We start from the raw sequence: 15,161 nt of genomic DNA, 5'->3' as shown, positions 1-15,161 counted from the left end.
CCTTTACCATTTTAACGTATTTTTGTGCTACAGAAAAATATACATTGATAAAAAGGGTTTTTTTACAAGGCATCAGTAATTATATTATTCTGGGAAGCTGATTTGTTAAGTTTAACTCCTTTTTTTTCATACTACCAAATTTTTTATTAGATATTTTCTTCATTTACATTTCAAATGTTATTCCCAAAGCTCCCTATACCCTCTCCCTGCCCTGCTCCCCAAACCGCCTACTCCTGCTTCCTGGCCCTGTCATTCCCCTGTACTGGGGCATATGATTTTCGAGAGACTAAGGGCCTCTCCTCTCATTGATGGCTGACTAGGCCATCCTCTGCTACGTATGCAACTAGCTGCTCTTAGTATTGGCCAGTTTAACACAGAGTAAAATGTTAATGATCTAGAACAAGGTAGATGAACTTATGTCTCTGATCTGCACTCTTGTCTACACATGCTCATACTTTAGTCATTTGATAATTACATTATAACTTTTCTTTTCAATAATTATATTATATTACTACTTTTCTATAGTTTTCAAATGGTAATATACATATATATTAGAACAGTAAATAAAATTAGTTTTCACACATTTAATCTTGTTTAATGTAGTAGGCAATTTATTCAATATTTGCACATGTATTACAAAGTTGGGTCAGAGATATATTAGTGAAAATAGATATTCTTTTTTGGTTTTGTTTTTGTTTTTTTCGAGACAGGGTTTTTCTGTGTAGCCCTGGCTGTCCTGGAACTCACTCTGTAGACCAGGCTGTCCTCGAACTCAGAAATCCACCTGCTTCTGCCTCCCAAGTGCTGGGATTAAAGGCATGCGCTACCACTGCCCGGCTAGATATTCTTTTTTAATTAATTAATTAATTTTTATTAGATATTTTCTTTATATACATTTCAGATGCTATCCCAAAAGTCCCCTATACCCTCCCTCTGCCCTGCTCCCCTACCCACCCACTCCCACTTCTTGACCTTGGCATTCCCCTTTACTGGGGCATATAAAGTTTGCAATACCGAGGGGCCTCTCTTCCCAGTGATGGCCAACTAGGCCATCTTCTGCTACATATGCAGCTAGAGATACGAGCTCTGGGGGTACTGGTTAGTTCATATTGTTGTTCCACCTATAAGGTTGCAGACCCCTTCAGCTCCTTGGGTGCTTTCTCTAGCTTCTCCATTGGGGGCCCTGTGTTCCATCTTATAGATGACTGTGAGCATCCACTTCTGTATTTGCCAGGCACTGGCATAGCCTCATATGAGACAGCTATAACAAGGTCCCTTCAGCAAAATCTTTCTGGCATTGTGCAATAGTGTCTGGGTTTGGTGGCTGATTATGGGATGGATCCCTGGATGGGGTAGTCTCTAGATAGTCCATCCTTTTGTCTTAGCTCCAAACTTTGTCTCCGTAACTCCTTTCATGGATATTTTGTTCCCAATCTTAGGAGGAATGAAGTATCCACCCATTGGTCATTCCTCTTTTTGATTTTCTTGTGTTTTGCAAATTGTATCTTGGGTATTCTATGTTTCTGGGCTAATTATACACTTATCAGTGAGTGCATATCTAATGACTTCTTGTGTGATTGGGATACCTCACTAAGGATAATATCCTCCAGATTAACTAGAGGGCACAGGGACAGTATCCTAATTAACAAAATAAAAAATGAAAAGGGAGACATAACAACAGAACCTGAGGAAATCCACAACATCATCAGATCCCACTACAAAAGGCTATACTCAACAAAACTAGAAAACCTGGATGAAATGAACAACTTCCTAGACATATACCAGGTACCAAAGTTAAATCAAGATCATATTAATGATCTAAACAGTCCCATTTCCCCTAAAGAAATAGAAGCAGTCATCAATAGTCTCCCAACCAAAAAAAGCCCAGGACCATATGGGGTTAGTGCAGAGTTCTATCAGACCTTCAAAGAAGACCTAATTCCAACTCTTCTCAAACTATTCCACAAAATAGAAACAGAAGCTACCCTACCCAATTCATTCTATGAAGCTACAATTATTCTGATACCTAAACCACACAAAGATCCAACAAAGAAAGAGAACTTCAGACCTTATGAATATTGATGCAAAAAAACTCAATAAAATCCTCGAAAACCAAATCCTAGATATTCTTTGTAATGCTGCAATGTATTAAAAATGGTTATACTTAAAGCATTTCAAATTTTAAATTATTTTTTTTAAAACTTGTAATATAATTTCATCATTTCAATGCCTTTCTTCCTTTAAAACCCCACACACCATTCCTTAATTTTTTTCAAATTCATGGCCTTTTTTCATTAATTGTTGCTACATATGTATATGTACATCTGTACATTTACACATTCCTACATAAGTGCAACCTACTCAGTCCATATAATGTTACTTATATATTTGTTTGCAGGAATGATCATTTGGTATTAGATAACAAAGTGGTACTATCTTTCCTGGGAAGACAATTTCTTCAAGTCTCAGCATTCCTTAGTTGTCTGTAGTTCTTTACTTAAGGCTTTCTGTCCTCTTCTTCATCCATTTTGGCATGTCGATTGTGGCCTTCGTTCAGATTGTGTTTAGCCATTGTGGTAATGAGATTTTGTATGTGAAGGTTCTGAAACTAAGGAGACCCAGTCTCAATAGCAAACTTCTAGGTCCTCTAGGTCTTATAGTTCCCACTTCTACAATGATTTCTTAGATTCAGGTACAGGAATTGTAGATATGTCTACTGGGACTTTGCTCTACAACTCTACATTCTGACTCATAGTTTCCTGTAATGGTCTCTATCTGTTGCAAAGAGAAGTTTTCTTGAAGAGGATGAAGACTACATATATCTGTGGTTATAAGTCGAATATTGAGAATGTGTCTAGAGATTGTGCTGGTTTAGTAAAGTGGCAGTTGTTAATTCCCATTCAAGATCTATGACTTCACTGATCCTTGGTAGTCTGCTAGGTTTGCGGTAGCAGGCCTGGCTTTCCTCTTTTTAAGCAAATCTTACGTCCATTTAGGGAACTGTTGGTTACTATCAAAGTATGCATGCTACTATTGTACTCTTAGGATTAACATTCTATATGGATCATGGTTGTGGTTCAAAGGCATCATATATGGATAGAATTATTGATTGCTTCCCTCATTTGGAAGCTTGCATGATGTTTGTATGCAAAAATGTATGCAAAGCTGCTTAAACCATTCACCTAGTCCTCAGTGGGTCAGGTTTTAAAGTCAGTTTCAGCTCTGGTCCTCCAAGCCGTTTGTCTGAAGTACATGGAATTTTTTTAAATTAATTAATTAATTAATTTACACTCCGTATTTTATTCCTCCCCTGTCCACCCTTCTACTGCTCCACATCCCATACCTCCTCTCCTGACCCTGTCTCCACGTGGATGTTCTCCTGCCACCCTACCTTACTTGACCTCTAAACTCCCTGGATCCTTCAGTCTCTTGAGGGTTAGGTGCATCTGTCCTCTCCTGTATGTGTGTTGGGGACCTCGTATCAGCTTGTGTATGCTGCCTGTTTGGTGGTCCAGTGTTTGAGAGGTCTTGGGGGTCCAGAATAATTGAGACTGCCAGTCCTCCTCAGCTTCTTTCAGTCTTTCCCCGATTCAACAAAAAAGATCAGCTGATTCTGTTCATTGGTTGGATACAAATATCTGCCTCTAAATCTTTCAGCTGCTTGTTGAATCATCCGGAGTGTGGTCATGCTAGGTCCTTTTTTTTTTTTTTTTTTTTTTTTGTGAGTGCTCCATAGCCTCAGTAATAGTGTCAGATCTTGGGACCTCCCCTTGAGCTGGATCCCACTTTGGGCCTGTTGCTGGACCTTCTTTTCCTCAGGCTCCTCTCCATTTCCATCCCTGTAATACTTTCAGACAGGAACAATTATGGGTCAGAGTTGTGACTGTGTGATGGCCCCCTCTCCCTCTTTTGTTGCCCTTTCTTCCTGCTGGAGGTGGGCTCTGTAAGTTCCCTCTAACTACTGCTGATGGGCTTTTCATCTATGGTTTCTCCCTTGGAATCCTGAGAGTCTTTTATCTCCCAGGTCTCTGGTGCATTCTGAGGGTGCCCCCAACCTCCTATCTCCCAAGGTTGCCTATTTTTATTCTTTCCTAGGTCCCTCCCTTCCTCCCCACTTTTGATTACTTTCTTCTCCCTCCCAAGTGTGACTGAGGAGTCCTCACTTGAGACCTTTTTAAGTTCTGTGGACTGTATCTTGGATATTCTGTACTTTTTTCTTTCTTTTTTACTTTTTTTTTCTTTTCTTCTTTTCTTTCTTTCTTTCTTTTTTTGGCTAATATCCATTTATTAGTGAGTATATATCATGCATGTCCTTTTGGATCTGAGTTACCTCACTCAGGATGATATTTTCTAGTTGCATCCATTTGTCTGCAAAACTCAGGCTGTCCTCATTCTTAATAGCTGAGTAGTATTCCATTGTGTAAATGAACTACAATTTCTGTATCCATTCTTCTGTCGTGGGAAATCTAGGTTGTTTCTAGCTTCTGGCTATCACAAATAAAGCTACTTTGAACAGAGTGGAACACGTGCCCCTGTGGTGTGGTGGGGCACTTTTTTGGTATATCCTCAAGAGTTGTATAGCTGGGTCTTCAGGTAGATCTATTTCCAATTTCCTGAGGAACCTCCAGACTGATTTCCAGAGTGGTTGTACCAGTTTGCAATCTCACCAGCAATGGGGGAGTGTTTCTCTTTTTCCACATCCTCTCCAACATGTGTTGACACCTGAGGTTTTGATCTTAGCCATTCTGATTGGTTTAAGGTGGAATCTCAGGGTCATTTTGATTTGCATTTCTCTGATCACTAAGGTCTTTGAACATTTCTTTAGGTGCTTCTCAGCCATTTGAGATTCCTCTGTTGTGAATTCTCAGTTTAGTTCGATACCCCATTTTTTGATTGGGTTGTTTGCTTTTTTTTTTGTGATTATCTTTTGAGTTCTTTATACATTTTGGATATTAGACCTCTATCAGATGTGGGGTTGGTGAAGATTTTTTTTTTTTTCTAATTGGTAGGTTGCTGATTTGTCTTGTTGACTATGTCCTTTGTCTTACAGAAGCTTTCCAGTTTCATGAGGTTATCAATTCTTGATCTTAGAGCAATGAGCCATTGGAGTTCTGCTTAGGAAAATTTGCCCTGTGCCAATGAGATCAAGGCTCTTTCCCATTTTCTCTCCTATTAGATTCAGTGTATCTTGCTTTATGTTGAGGTCCTTGATCCACTTAGACTTGAGCTTTGTTCAAAGTGACAAATATGAGTCTATTTTCATTTTTCCTACATACCGACAGCCAGTTAGACCAGCACCATTTATTGAAGATGCTTTCTTTTTCTTTTTTTTTTTGACATTTTAAAATGATTATTTATTTGATTTTTTAAAAATATTTTTATTACATATTTTCCTCAATTACATTTCCAATGCTATCCCAAAAGTCCACCATAGCGCCCCCCACTTCCCTACCCACCCATTCCCATTCTTTTGGCCCTGGCATTCCCCTATATTGGGGCATATAAAGTTTGCAAGTACAATGGGCCTCTCTTTCCAGTGATGGCTGACTAGGCCATCTTGCTTTCTTTTTCCATTGCATATTTTTTGGATTCTTTGTCAAAGATCAAGCATCCTTAAGTGTGGTTTTATTTCTGGGTCTTCAGTTCCATTCCGTTGATCAATGCATCTGTCTCTGTACCAATATCATGCAATTTTTTGGTTTTTTTTTTTTTTTTTTAATTCACTATTGCTTTGTAGAAAAGCTTGAGGTCACGGCTGGTGATTCCACCAGCTGTTCTTTTATTGTTAAGAATTGTTTTCTTATTGACGGTGTCTTTTGCCTTGCAGAAGCTTTGCAGTTTCATGAGGTCCCATTTGTCAATTCTCGATCTTTCAGCACAAGCCATTGCTGTTATATTCAGGAATCTTTTCCCTGTGCTTCTGCAAGGCAAAAGACACCGTCAATAAGACAAAAAGACCACCAACAGATTGGGAAAGGATCTTTATCTATCGTAAATCAGATAGGGGACTAATATCCAATATATATAAAGAACTCAAGAAGGTGGACTCCAGAAAATCAAATAACCCCATTAAAAAATGGGGCTCAGAACTGAACAAAGAATTCTCACCTGAGGAATACCGAATGGCAGAGAAGCACCTGAAAAAATGTTCAACATCCTTAATCATCAGGGAAATGCAAATCAAAACAACCCTGAGATTCCACCTCACACCAGTCAGAATGGCTAAGATCAAAAATTCAGGTGACAGCAGATGCTGGTGAGGATGTGGAGAAAGAGGAACACTCCTCCATTGTTGGTGGGATTGCAAGCTTGTACAACCACTCTGGAAATCAGTCTGGTGGTTCCTCAGAAAATTGGACATAGTACTGCCGAAGGATCCAGCAATACCTCTCCTGGGCATATATCCAGAAGATATCCCAACCGGTAAGAAGGACACATGCTCCACTATGTTCATAGCAGCCTTATTTATAATAGCCAGAAGCTGGAAAGAACCCAGATGCCCCTCAACAGAGGAATGGATACAGAAAATGTGGTACATTTACACAATGGAGTACTACTCAGCTATTAAAAAGAATGAATTTATGAAATTCGTAGCCAAATGGATGGACCTGGAGGGCATCATCCTGAGTGAGGTAACACAATCACAAAGGAACTCACACAATATGTACTCACTGATAAGTGGATATTAGCCCAAAACTTAGGATACCCAAGATATAAGATACAGTTTGCTAAACACATGAAACTCAAGAAGAATGAAGACTGAAGTGTAGACACTATGCCCCTCTTTAGAATTGGGAACAGAACACCCATGGAAGGAGTTACAGAGACAAAGTTTGGAGCTGTGACGAAAGGATGGACCATCTAGAGACTGCCATATCCAGAGATCCATCCCATGATCAGCATCCAAACGCTGACACCATTGCATTCACTAGCAAGATTTTGCTGAAAGGATCCAGATATAGCTGTCTCTTGTGAGACTATGCCGGGGCCTGGCAAACACAGAAGTGGATGCTCACAGTCAGCTAGTGAATGGATCACAGGGCCCCCAATGGAGGAGCTGGAGAAAGTACCGAAGGAGCTGAAGGGATCCGCAACCCTATGGGTGGAACAACATTATGAACTAACCAGTACCCCGGAGCTCTTGACTCTAGCTGCATATGTATCAAAAGATGGCCTAGTCGGCCATCACTGGAAAGAGAGGCCCATTGGACATGCAAACTTTATATGCCCCAGTACAGGGGAATGCCAGGGCCAAAAAAAATGGGAATGGGTGGGTAGGGAAGTAGGGGGGAGGGTATGGGGGACTTTTGTGATAGCATTGGAAATGTAATTGAGGAAAAGATGTAATAAAAAAGAGAGAGAGAGAGAGAATTGTTTTCATGGGGCCGGAGAGATGGCTCAATGGTTAACAGCACTGACTGCTCTTCCAGAGGTTCTGAGTTCAATTCTCAGCCACCACATGGTGGCTCACAACCATCTGTAAAGGGATCTGATGTCCTCTTCTGGTATGTCTGAAGACGGCTAGAATGTTCTCATATACCTAAAATAAATAAATTATTCTTTAAGAAAAAAAAAGTTTTTCGCTACTCTGGGTTTTTTGCCTTTCCAGATGAATTTGAGAATTGCTGGAGATTCTTTTTCTTATATGTCCAGTAGGGATTTTTTCTTCCTTTTGAAAAATATCTAAATACTCTTTATATCAGATATCATATCATATCATATCATATCATATCATATCATATCTATCTATCATTGATGTAGATCTCTCTTTATTGATCCATATATGTATCTCCTCTTGATCTCTATGTCATCTCTGTCTGTCTTTCTGTCTGTCTACTTATTCCCCAAAGGTTTCTTGTGTGTATATTCTGGCTTTCAATTATGTGTTTTTATGTGACTCCTGAATATGTGACTGAATAGATCTTTGTTCATGTACTTTATCTTGGGCTCTTTTCCTTCTGTAAGTTTTGTCCTATTTCGATGTGTTAATTTTTGTTTTACTTTATTATGTTTTATTATATTATTATCCTATACATACCTCTTTGTTTTTTGATAAGAGGGAGAAAGAGTGAAGTCTGGATGGTTAGAGAGGTGACAAAGATTAGAGGGAGGAGAAACTGTATTCAGAAAATATTGTGTAAAAAATATTTTCAATAAAAAGAATTTTAAAAGAAAAAGAAAAATTTCACAGACTCACACTGTTTCCTGTCATCGAAAATTTGGGAGCACCCAGGTGTATGTTATCTATCTGAGATGAAGAAAATGAAACAGGTCATATCTGGGACTGAGTTCTGAGTGTCTCACTTGTATAATTTTTGTAAGTGATTTTATATCTCCCAGTCAAGTGTTATGTATCTATAAAATGAGTTTGGAGCCGGGGCCTAGCAAACACAGAAGTGGATGCTCACAGTCAGCTATTGGATGTATCACAGGGCTCCCAATGGAGAAGCTAGAGAAAGTACCCAAGGAACTAAAGGGATTTGCAACCCTATAGTTGGAACAACATGATGTACTAACCAGTACCCCGGAGCTCTTGTCTCTAGCTGCATATGTATCGAAAGATGGCCTAGTCGGCCATCACTGGAAAGAGAGGCCCATTGGACTTGCAAACTTTATATGCCCCAATATAGGGGAATGCCAGGGCCAAAAGAATGGGAATGGGTGGGTAGGGAAGTGGGGGAGGGGTATGGGGGACTTTTGGGATAGCATTGGAAATGTAATTGAGGAAAATATGTAATAAAAAAATATTAAAAATTTTTAAAAAATGAGTTTGGAATTCACTATGTTGTTGAGAAAAATCAATTTGGAACATGGTTTTGAAAATCGTCTGTGGCATCAAAACAAAGGGGATGGAACAGACCTTTTAAAGTCACACTGTCAAAAAGTTCTTTTCATGATTATGATATCTGGAAAGCTTATGGTCATAAATGGCAAAATAATAATATTTCCTTCTATTCATGGTATTTAAGAAAGTATAAAGTCTACTTTATTCAGTAACCCATGAGACACTCTGCTCAAACCATATTAGGCAGTTTGAAGGGAACTGCCAAGTAACAAATATTGCAACAAAATTGCCAAATCAGCTTAGTACTCTCCTTCTTTTAACCAGGAAAAATAGTACCTTGCTTGGATAAAAATAAGGTCAGAATCTTGTGTTATAAGCAATAATTTGAGTAGGTTCTGTCTTGGTGTCTTTAAGGTCCCTTTATATTATATATTGATAAATAATAACAAGGTGTATTTCAACTTTTAGAAGTAAAAAATATATTCATGAATGTTTCTTATAGGAATCTTAGAAAATGCTTTTCCCATCCTATTTTACAAAGAAGGCATTGGCTCTATAAAACTATAATGCCTTCCTTAGGTAAATAGGTCAGACTTTAAATTTCCCATGGCTCTTATGCCAATGTTAAGATTTTCTGATCAATCGTTCCCTTAGAGATTTCTCACTTAACACAATTGCTGCGGGGCATGTAGGAGTGAGAGAGCAGAGTTAGCCAGAGTCAGGCTGACTTTATGACAGGCTGCAAACCATAGTTTGGGGGACCTAAGTTTCTGTTTCCTAGAACTACAAAAGTTCAAACAAGTCATTCCAGAAAAAACCACCCCTCACGGGCAAACAATTAGAAAACTTTCCTACCACCTAGCCTGAGCTAACCTCAGGGGCACCTAAGCAGCTGCGCCACCAGCCAATCAGGAGCTCCAGAAGGTGCCTCACCACCTAAATTGAGCCAAGTATAGTTAATCAGTAAAAGTACCCCCAAGTCCCCCAGAGCCTTAACCAATCACAAAGGCACCTATAACCTTGAATATAGGGCCAAGAAATCAAGGGAAAGAAAGGTAAAAGTCACCCACTCCCACCTTAATAGGCTGTAAATTGCCCTGCAGAGTCTACATGTCTGTCTTCCATCCTCAACTATGGTAGGCCCTTGCATGCAGGTTCTTTGTAGAATGAATGCTCTTTGCTGATGCATATTATTTTAGTCTGGGGTATTATTTCTTGCAAAACCTGATTTTTGCAAATCACAGACCTTTGCAATATATCCCAGTAAAATCTTTCAAGCAGTATAAAATTGCAATGTGATCACATTTTAGTTTTCTTCTAATTAATGATTATGAAAAAGCAATGTGTTCTCCAACATTTTTTACAGGAAATACTATTATGTAGTATACAGGTAAATAAAACAAATTATTTCCAAGAACCCATGTACATTTGTAACTAAGCAACCTATTATTAAGAAATTTTAGGCAAGGTTGTTTTCTCAGCCAATTTCTCTTACTGGCTGGCAGTAATTTGCTGATACAGAGAAAAAAGTAATTATTGTATTATTTATCTTTAAAAGTAATCTTGTAAAAATCTTAAAAGGATCACAAATCTAAAATTTTTCCCCACCCCCAAATCTAAACTTTTATATAAAAATCTGTCATCTCTACCTTAAGTCCTCACAATGCATACCTACTCATCAGCAATCCTTAATAAATTATATCAGGAAGCTGAGGACAAAAACTGGTTATAAGAAATCGATTATCACAAGTCTAGCCTCAGTGAGAGCCACATCAGCTGTCATTGTTCTTGTTCACTTACCATAAATGGTCCCTAGCTTAAATAATAAGAGTGTGCCTTTCTGAACTTCAAAATTGTTCCTAAGATTTTCTACATAAGAACCAGTCGTAAAAACATTTCAACACAGTTTCACTAAAATTTTTAATTTTCCAAATGTTTTCTAAGGATGGTCATTGTTGACGATCTACATTCTAAATTCTTTTCTAGGGTGGTGATTGAATCATTAATCTGCTCTAGCAGCGATGGTTGAAAGAGATCAATCATTATTATTGTGAGTGCCAAAGATATTGTCCAGTGGGGGACTGGAAGCCCCCTCAAATTTTTATATAATTCTTAGATTACGAAGCATGTGATGGCAGCAAGCAAAACAGAACTCCACAACAGTATAAGTCCTCATGGCACGTGGTCCTCTGTGTCTTGTGTCTGGTGCTGTTTGTATTCTCATGTTAATTCTGCTGAGGAGTGGATCGCTTACTCAGGTGGTTTCTAGTGAACAGTATCCCCATTATAACAGGTCAAATAAAGCATAGAGCCTGTAATTGGACAGTGGAAGGAAAAGTGAGACTGGAGGTCTTAGAGAGTGGAAGAAGGGAAGGGAAAGGATGGAGAAAGAGGAGGTGGAAGAAAGATGGAGCAGAACCACATGGCCTGTGGGATCCGCAAGTAGCAAGGGATAGATTAGTGTAGAGGTATATCTGCCTAATCTAGGCTTACAGTTTATATATACAATAATTGAGTTCTGTGATTTTTACCTGAGTTCCTAGGATTGGAGATTCCTACAAGTCATGTCACACTGAGGTTCACCCATGTGGCAGTTGAGCTGCATTTCATGAATTCTAAAGCCGTGTGTTCTTTCTCCTCTAAGTGTCTGTGATTTGGGAAGAATGAGATCTCAGACTCAAATAGTATGGGAAAGCAAAGAGAGTTTATTCTGCAGAGAACCTGCCTGCAGGGGTCTACCACACTTCCAGGAGGGAAGACAGACATGTAGACTTTGCAGGGTTGAGTTAAAGCTTGTTAGGGTAGGAGTGGGTGACTTTTACCTTTCTTTCCCTTACTTGGTTAGCTCTCTCTCCGGGAGTGTGGGTTCCTTTGTGATTGGTTATGGCTCTGGGGGATTTCGGAGACTTTTACTGATTAACTATACCTGGCACAAGATAGGTGGTGGGGTAGCTGCTACAGCTCCTGATTGGCTGCCCATTAGGTTGGTTCAGGTTAGGTGGTAGGGTAGCTTTCTGGTTGGCTGCCTGAAAGGGGTGTTTTCCTGGAATCGACTTGTTTTAGACTTTTACAGTTCTGAAAAACAGAAAGTTAGGCCTAGTCTTTCAAACTGCCAGTTTAAAGCCTGTTATGGAGTCAACATGGCTCTGCTGACTGACTTGGTCCTCTCAAATGCATTCACATCTCATGTAAAATTTAAAAGCTCTTTGTTAACCACACTGGCAAATTCTTAAGCAACAATGAAAGCAAGAGTTTATTTCTTAGAAGTATAATAATTTGGCCGTGTGTGTGTGTGTGTGTGTGTGTGTATACATATACATTATATATATATGTATACATATATACATATACATTATATATATATGTATACATATATACATACATACATCATATACATATATGTACACATGTACATGTATGTAAATGTATATATTAATGGTATGTGCTATATTTTATTGTGATATATTATTATATAATATAATTATACACACTATATAACCTTCAGTTTTGTCTTAATAATATTAGCAGAATATAGTAATGAATATTTGCAGAGAATGCTATGGACATTAATTCTTCACAATAAAATTTTATAATCACTTAATGTTTTACTTCATATGTAAGTTTCATTAAAAGTAACTACTGACAATTCATTGCCCTCAATGTTCCTTTATTCTGAACATCTGCGACCCCTTATTATTTTCTTTTTTAAATATCTAGAATTTGACTACTCACATCAATTTTCATTATTGCCTCCTCTTTCAGGCAACTAAAAACTAGATGGGATCTAAGACACTTAAAATGACCTGTTGAGACAGGCAGACTCCATTCTCTGTGTTGGAGCGCAGTAAACAGTGCTTCGGTGCTCCAGGCTCCTAACCACTTTCGTCACAGTGATGCCAAAGCGGCGGTGAGGACGGGAAGAACCCAAGTCGGAGCCAGAGACCAAGAAGAGTAAGGGGGCAGCAAAGAAAACTGAGAAGGAAGCCACAGGAGAGGTCCCTGTCCTGTATGAGGACCCTCCAGATCAGAAAACCTCACCCAGAGGCAAATCTGCCACACTCAAGATATGCTCCTGGAATGTGGATGGGCTTCGAGCCTGCAATAAAAAGAAGGGTTTGGATTGGGTAAAGGTAGAAGCACCAGATATCTTGTGCCTCCAAGAGACCAAGTGCTCAGAAAACTAACTCCCGCCCGAGCTTCAAGAGCTGCCTGGACTCACCTATCAGTATTGGTCAGCTCCGTCAGACAAAGAAGGATACAGTGGTGTGCTCTTACTTTCCTGCCAGTGCCCACTAAAAGTCTCTTATGGCACTGGTGAGGAAGAACCTGATCAAGAAGGCCGGTTGATTGTGGCTGAATTTGAGTCCTTTGTCTTGGTAACAGCCTATGTTTCCAATGCAGGCATTGGGGGGGGGGGGGAGGGGGGGTGGTAAGACTGGAATACTGACAGCATTGGGATGAAGTCTTCCGAACATTTCTAAAGGACTTGGCTTCTCGAAAGCTTCTGGTGCTATGTGGGGATTTCAATGTGGCTCATGAAGAAATTGACCTTCATAACTACAAAGGAAACAAAAAGAATGCTGGCTTTACTCCTCAGGAGCGCCAAGGTTTTGGGGAATTGCTACAGGCTGTACCATTGGCTGACAGCTTCCGGCATCTCTACACCAACATTGCCTACACTTGCACTTTCTGGACTTACGTGATGAATGCCGCTCTAAGAAGGTTGGTTGGAGCCTTGTTTACTTTTTTGCTCTCCTGCTCTCTTTCACCTGCATTGTCTGATAGCAAGATCCGGTCCAAGGCTCTTGGCAGTGACCACTGTCCCATCACCCTTTACCTAACGCTGTGATACCCTCCTGAAGTAGCTTACTGCCTGGGAGACCTCCTGTCCCCCAGAGAAGTCTGGTGTGTTATCTCTTCAGGTGTTTGGTTCTGTAATGTGTTCCCCTCATTTTAAACATGAAACCAAACTTCTGGTTTCCTTTAGACAATCCAAGTGAAATAAAAGGCCCTAATAAATAAATAAATAAATAAATAAATAAATAAATAAATAAATAAATAAATAAATAACTGTTGGCTTCATCTGCTCCATTAGAAATTATTTATTATTTTTAATTTTATTTTACTATTTTTATTTTTACTATACTCTAGTGAACTAGAGTAGGTGTGCATTCAGAAAGAAATTGTGTAAGGAAAAACAAGTTGTGTAAGAAGAAAGCATTTTCTTTTTTTTTTTTCAGATAACACTCACTTTTTTCCCTTTTTTTCTTTTCTTTATTTTTTATTTATTTATGTTACACTTTAATTTTTTATTAGATATTTTCTTTATTTACATTTCAAATGTTATCCACTTTCCTAGTTTCCCCTCTGAAAATCCTCTATCCCCTCCCCCCTGCTCCCTAACCCACCCACTCCTACTTCCTGGTCCTGGTATTCCCCTGTACTGGGGCACATAGAACCTTCACAGGACCAAGGGCCTCTCCTCCCACTGATGGCCAGCTAGACTATCCTCTGCTACATATGCCACTGGAGCCATGTGTCCCACAATGTGTTTTCTTTGGTTGGTGGTTTAATCCCTGGGAGCTCTGAGGTTACTGGTTGGTTCATATTGTTGTTTCTCCTATTGGGCTGCAAACTTCTTCAACTTCTTGGGCACCCTGTGTTCCGTCCAATGGATGGCTGTGAGCATCCACTTCTTTATTTGTCAAGCACTGACAGAGCCTCTTAGGAGACAGTTTTATCAGGCTCCTTTCATCAAGCTCTTGTTGGCATCTGCAAGAAGTCTTGGAAGGAATTATCATTATGGGAGAATTGAAACAGAACTTTAGATAATGCACTGTACCAGCAAACACTGATTGAATGATGGTTAAAGACAATGCTTGTTGCAGCTTTCATTTTGGCTGCCAAGGAGGATTCAGGCTTATGAGGATAGAATAATTGAGAATATATTTAAAATCAAATTCACAAACTGCTTTTTAATAACTCTTTTGTATGAGTATTTACTATATACATAATATATGTATTAATTCTATAAGAATTATGTTAGATATACAGTTTTGACATGAGAAATGTCAAAATCAACGAGTGAGCGGTCTGGTTGTGTTTAGACTATTGGGAAAACCTAGATATATAGTAACTATATTTTTAATTCATATTTCAAACCTCAATTATGATGGATGAAGTTTACTTCAGTGTACCTTTTTGAACCTACTGATTATGTGAATATATTTAAAGAATATTACAATTTAAATACATATTTTAAATCAGGAATGTAGACTTAGCTTTTTAAATTTTAAAAAAATTTATTTTATTTTATTTTTTATTAGATATTCTCTTTATTTACATTTCTTTTATTTGTTGTTTGTTTTTTGTTTTT

General features: G+C 38.7%; 1 pseudogene; it reads left to right on the top strand.

Annotated features, from left to right (window-relative positions):
- The first annotated feature begins 2,533 nt into the window (after positions 1-2,533).
- Positions 2,534-13,634, top strand: LOC110295091 (DNA repair nuclease/redox regulator APEX1 pseudogene; annotated as a pseudogene).
- The last annotated feature ends 1,527 nt before the right edge of the window (positions 13,635-15,161 follow it).

This window comes from Mus caroli, unplaced genomic scaffold, assembly GCF_978045245.1.
Source record: "Mus caroli unplaced genomic scaffold, Mus_caroli_1 scaffold_1, whole genome shotgun sequence".
Taxonomy (NCBI): Eukaryota; Metazoa; Chordata; class Mammalia; order Rodentia; family Muridae; genus Mus; species Mus caroli.
The sequence above is the reverse complement of the archived record's forward strand: the minus strand, read 5'-3'. Positions and strand labels throughout refer to the sequence as shown.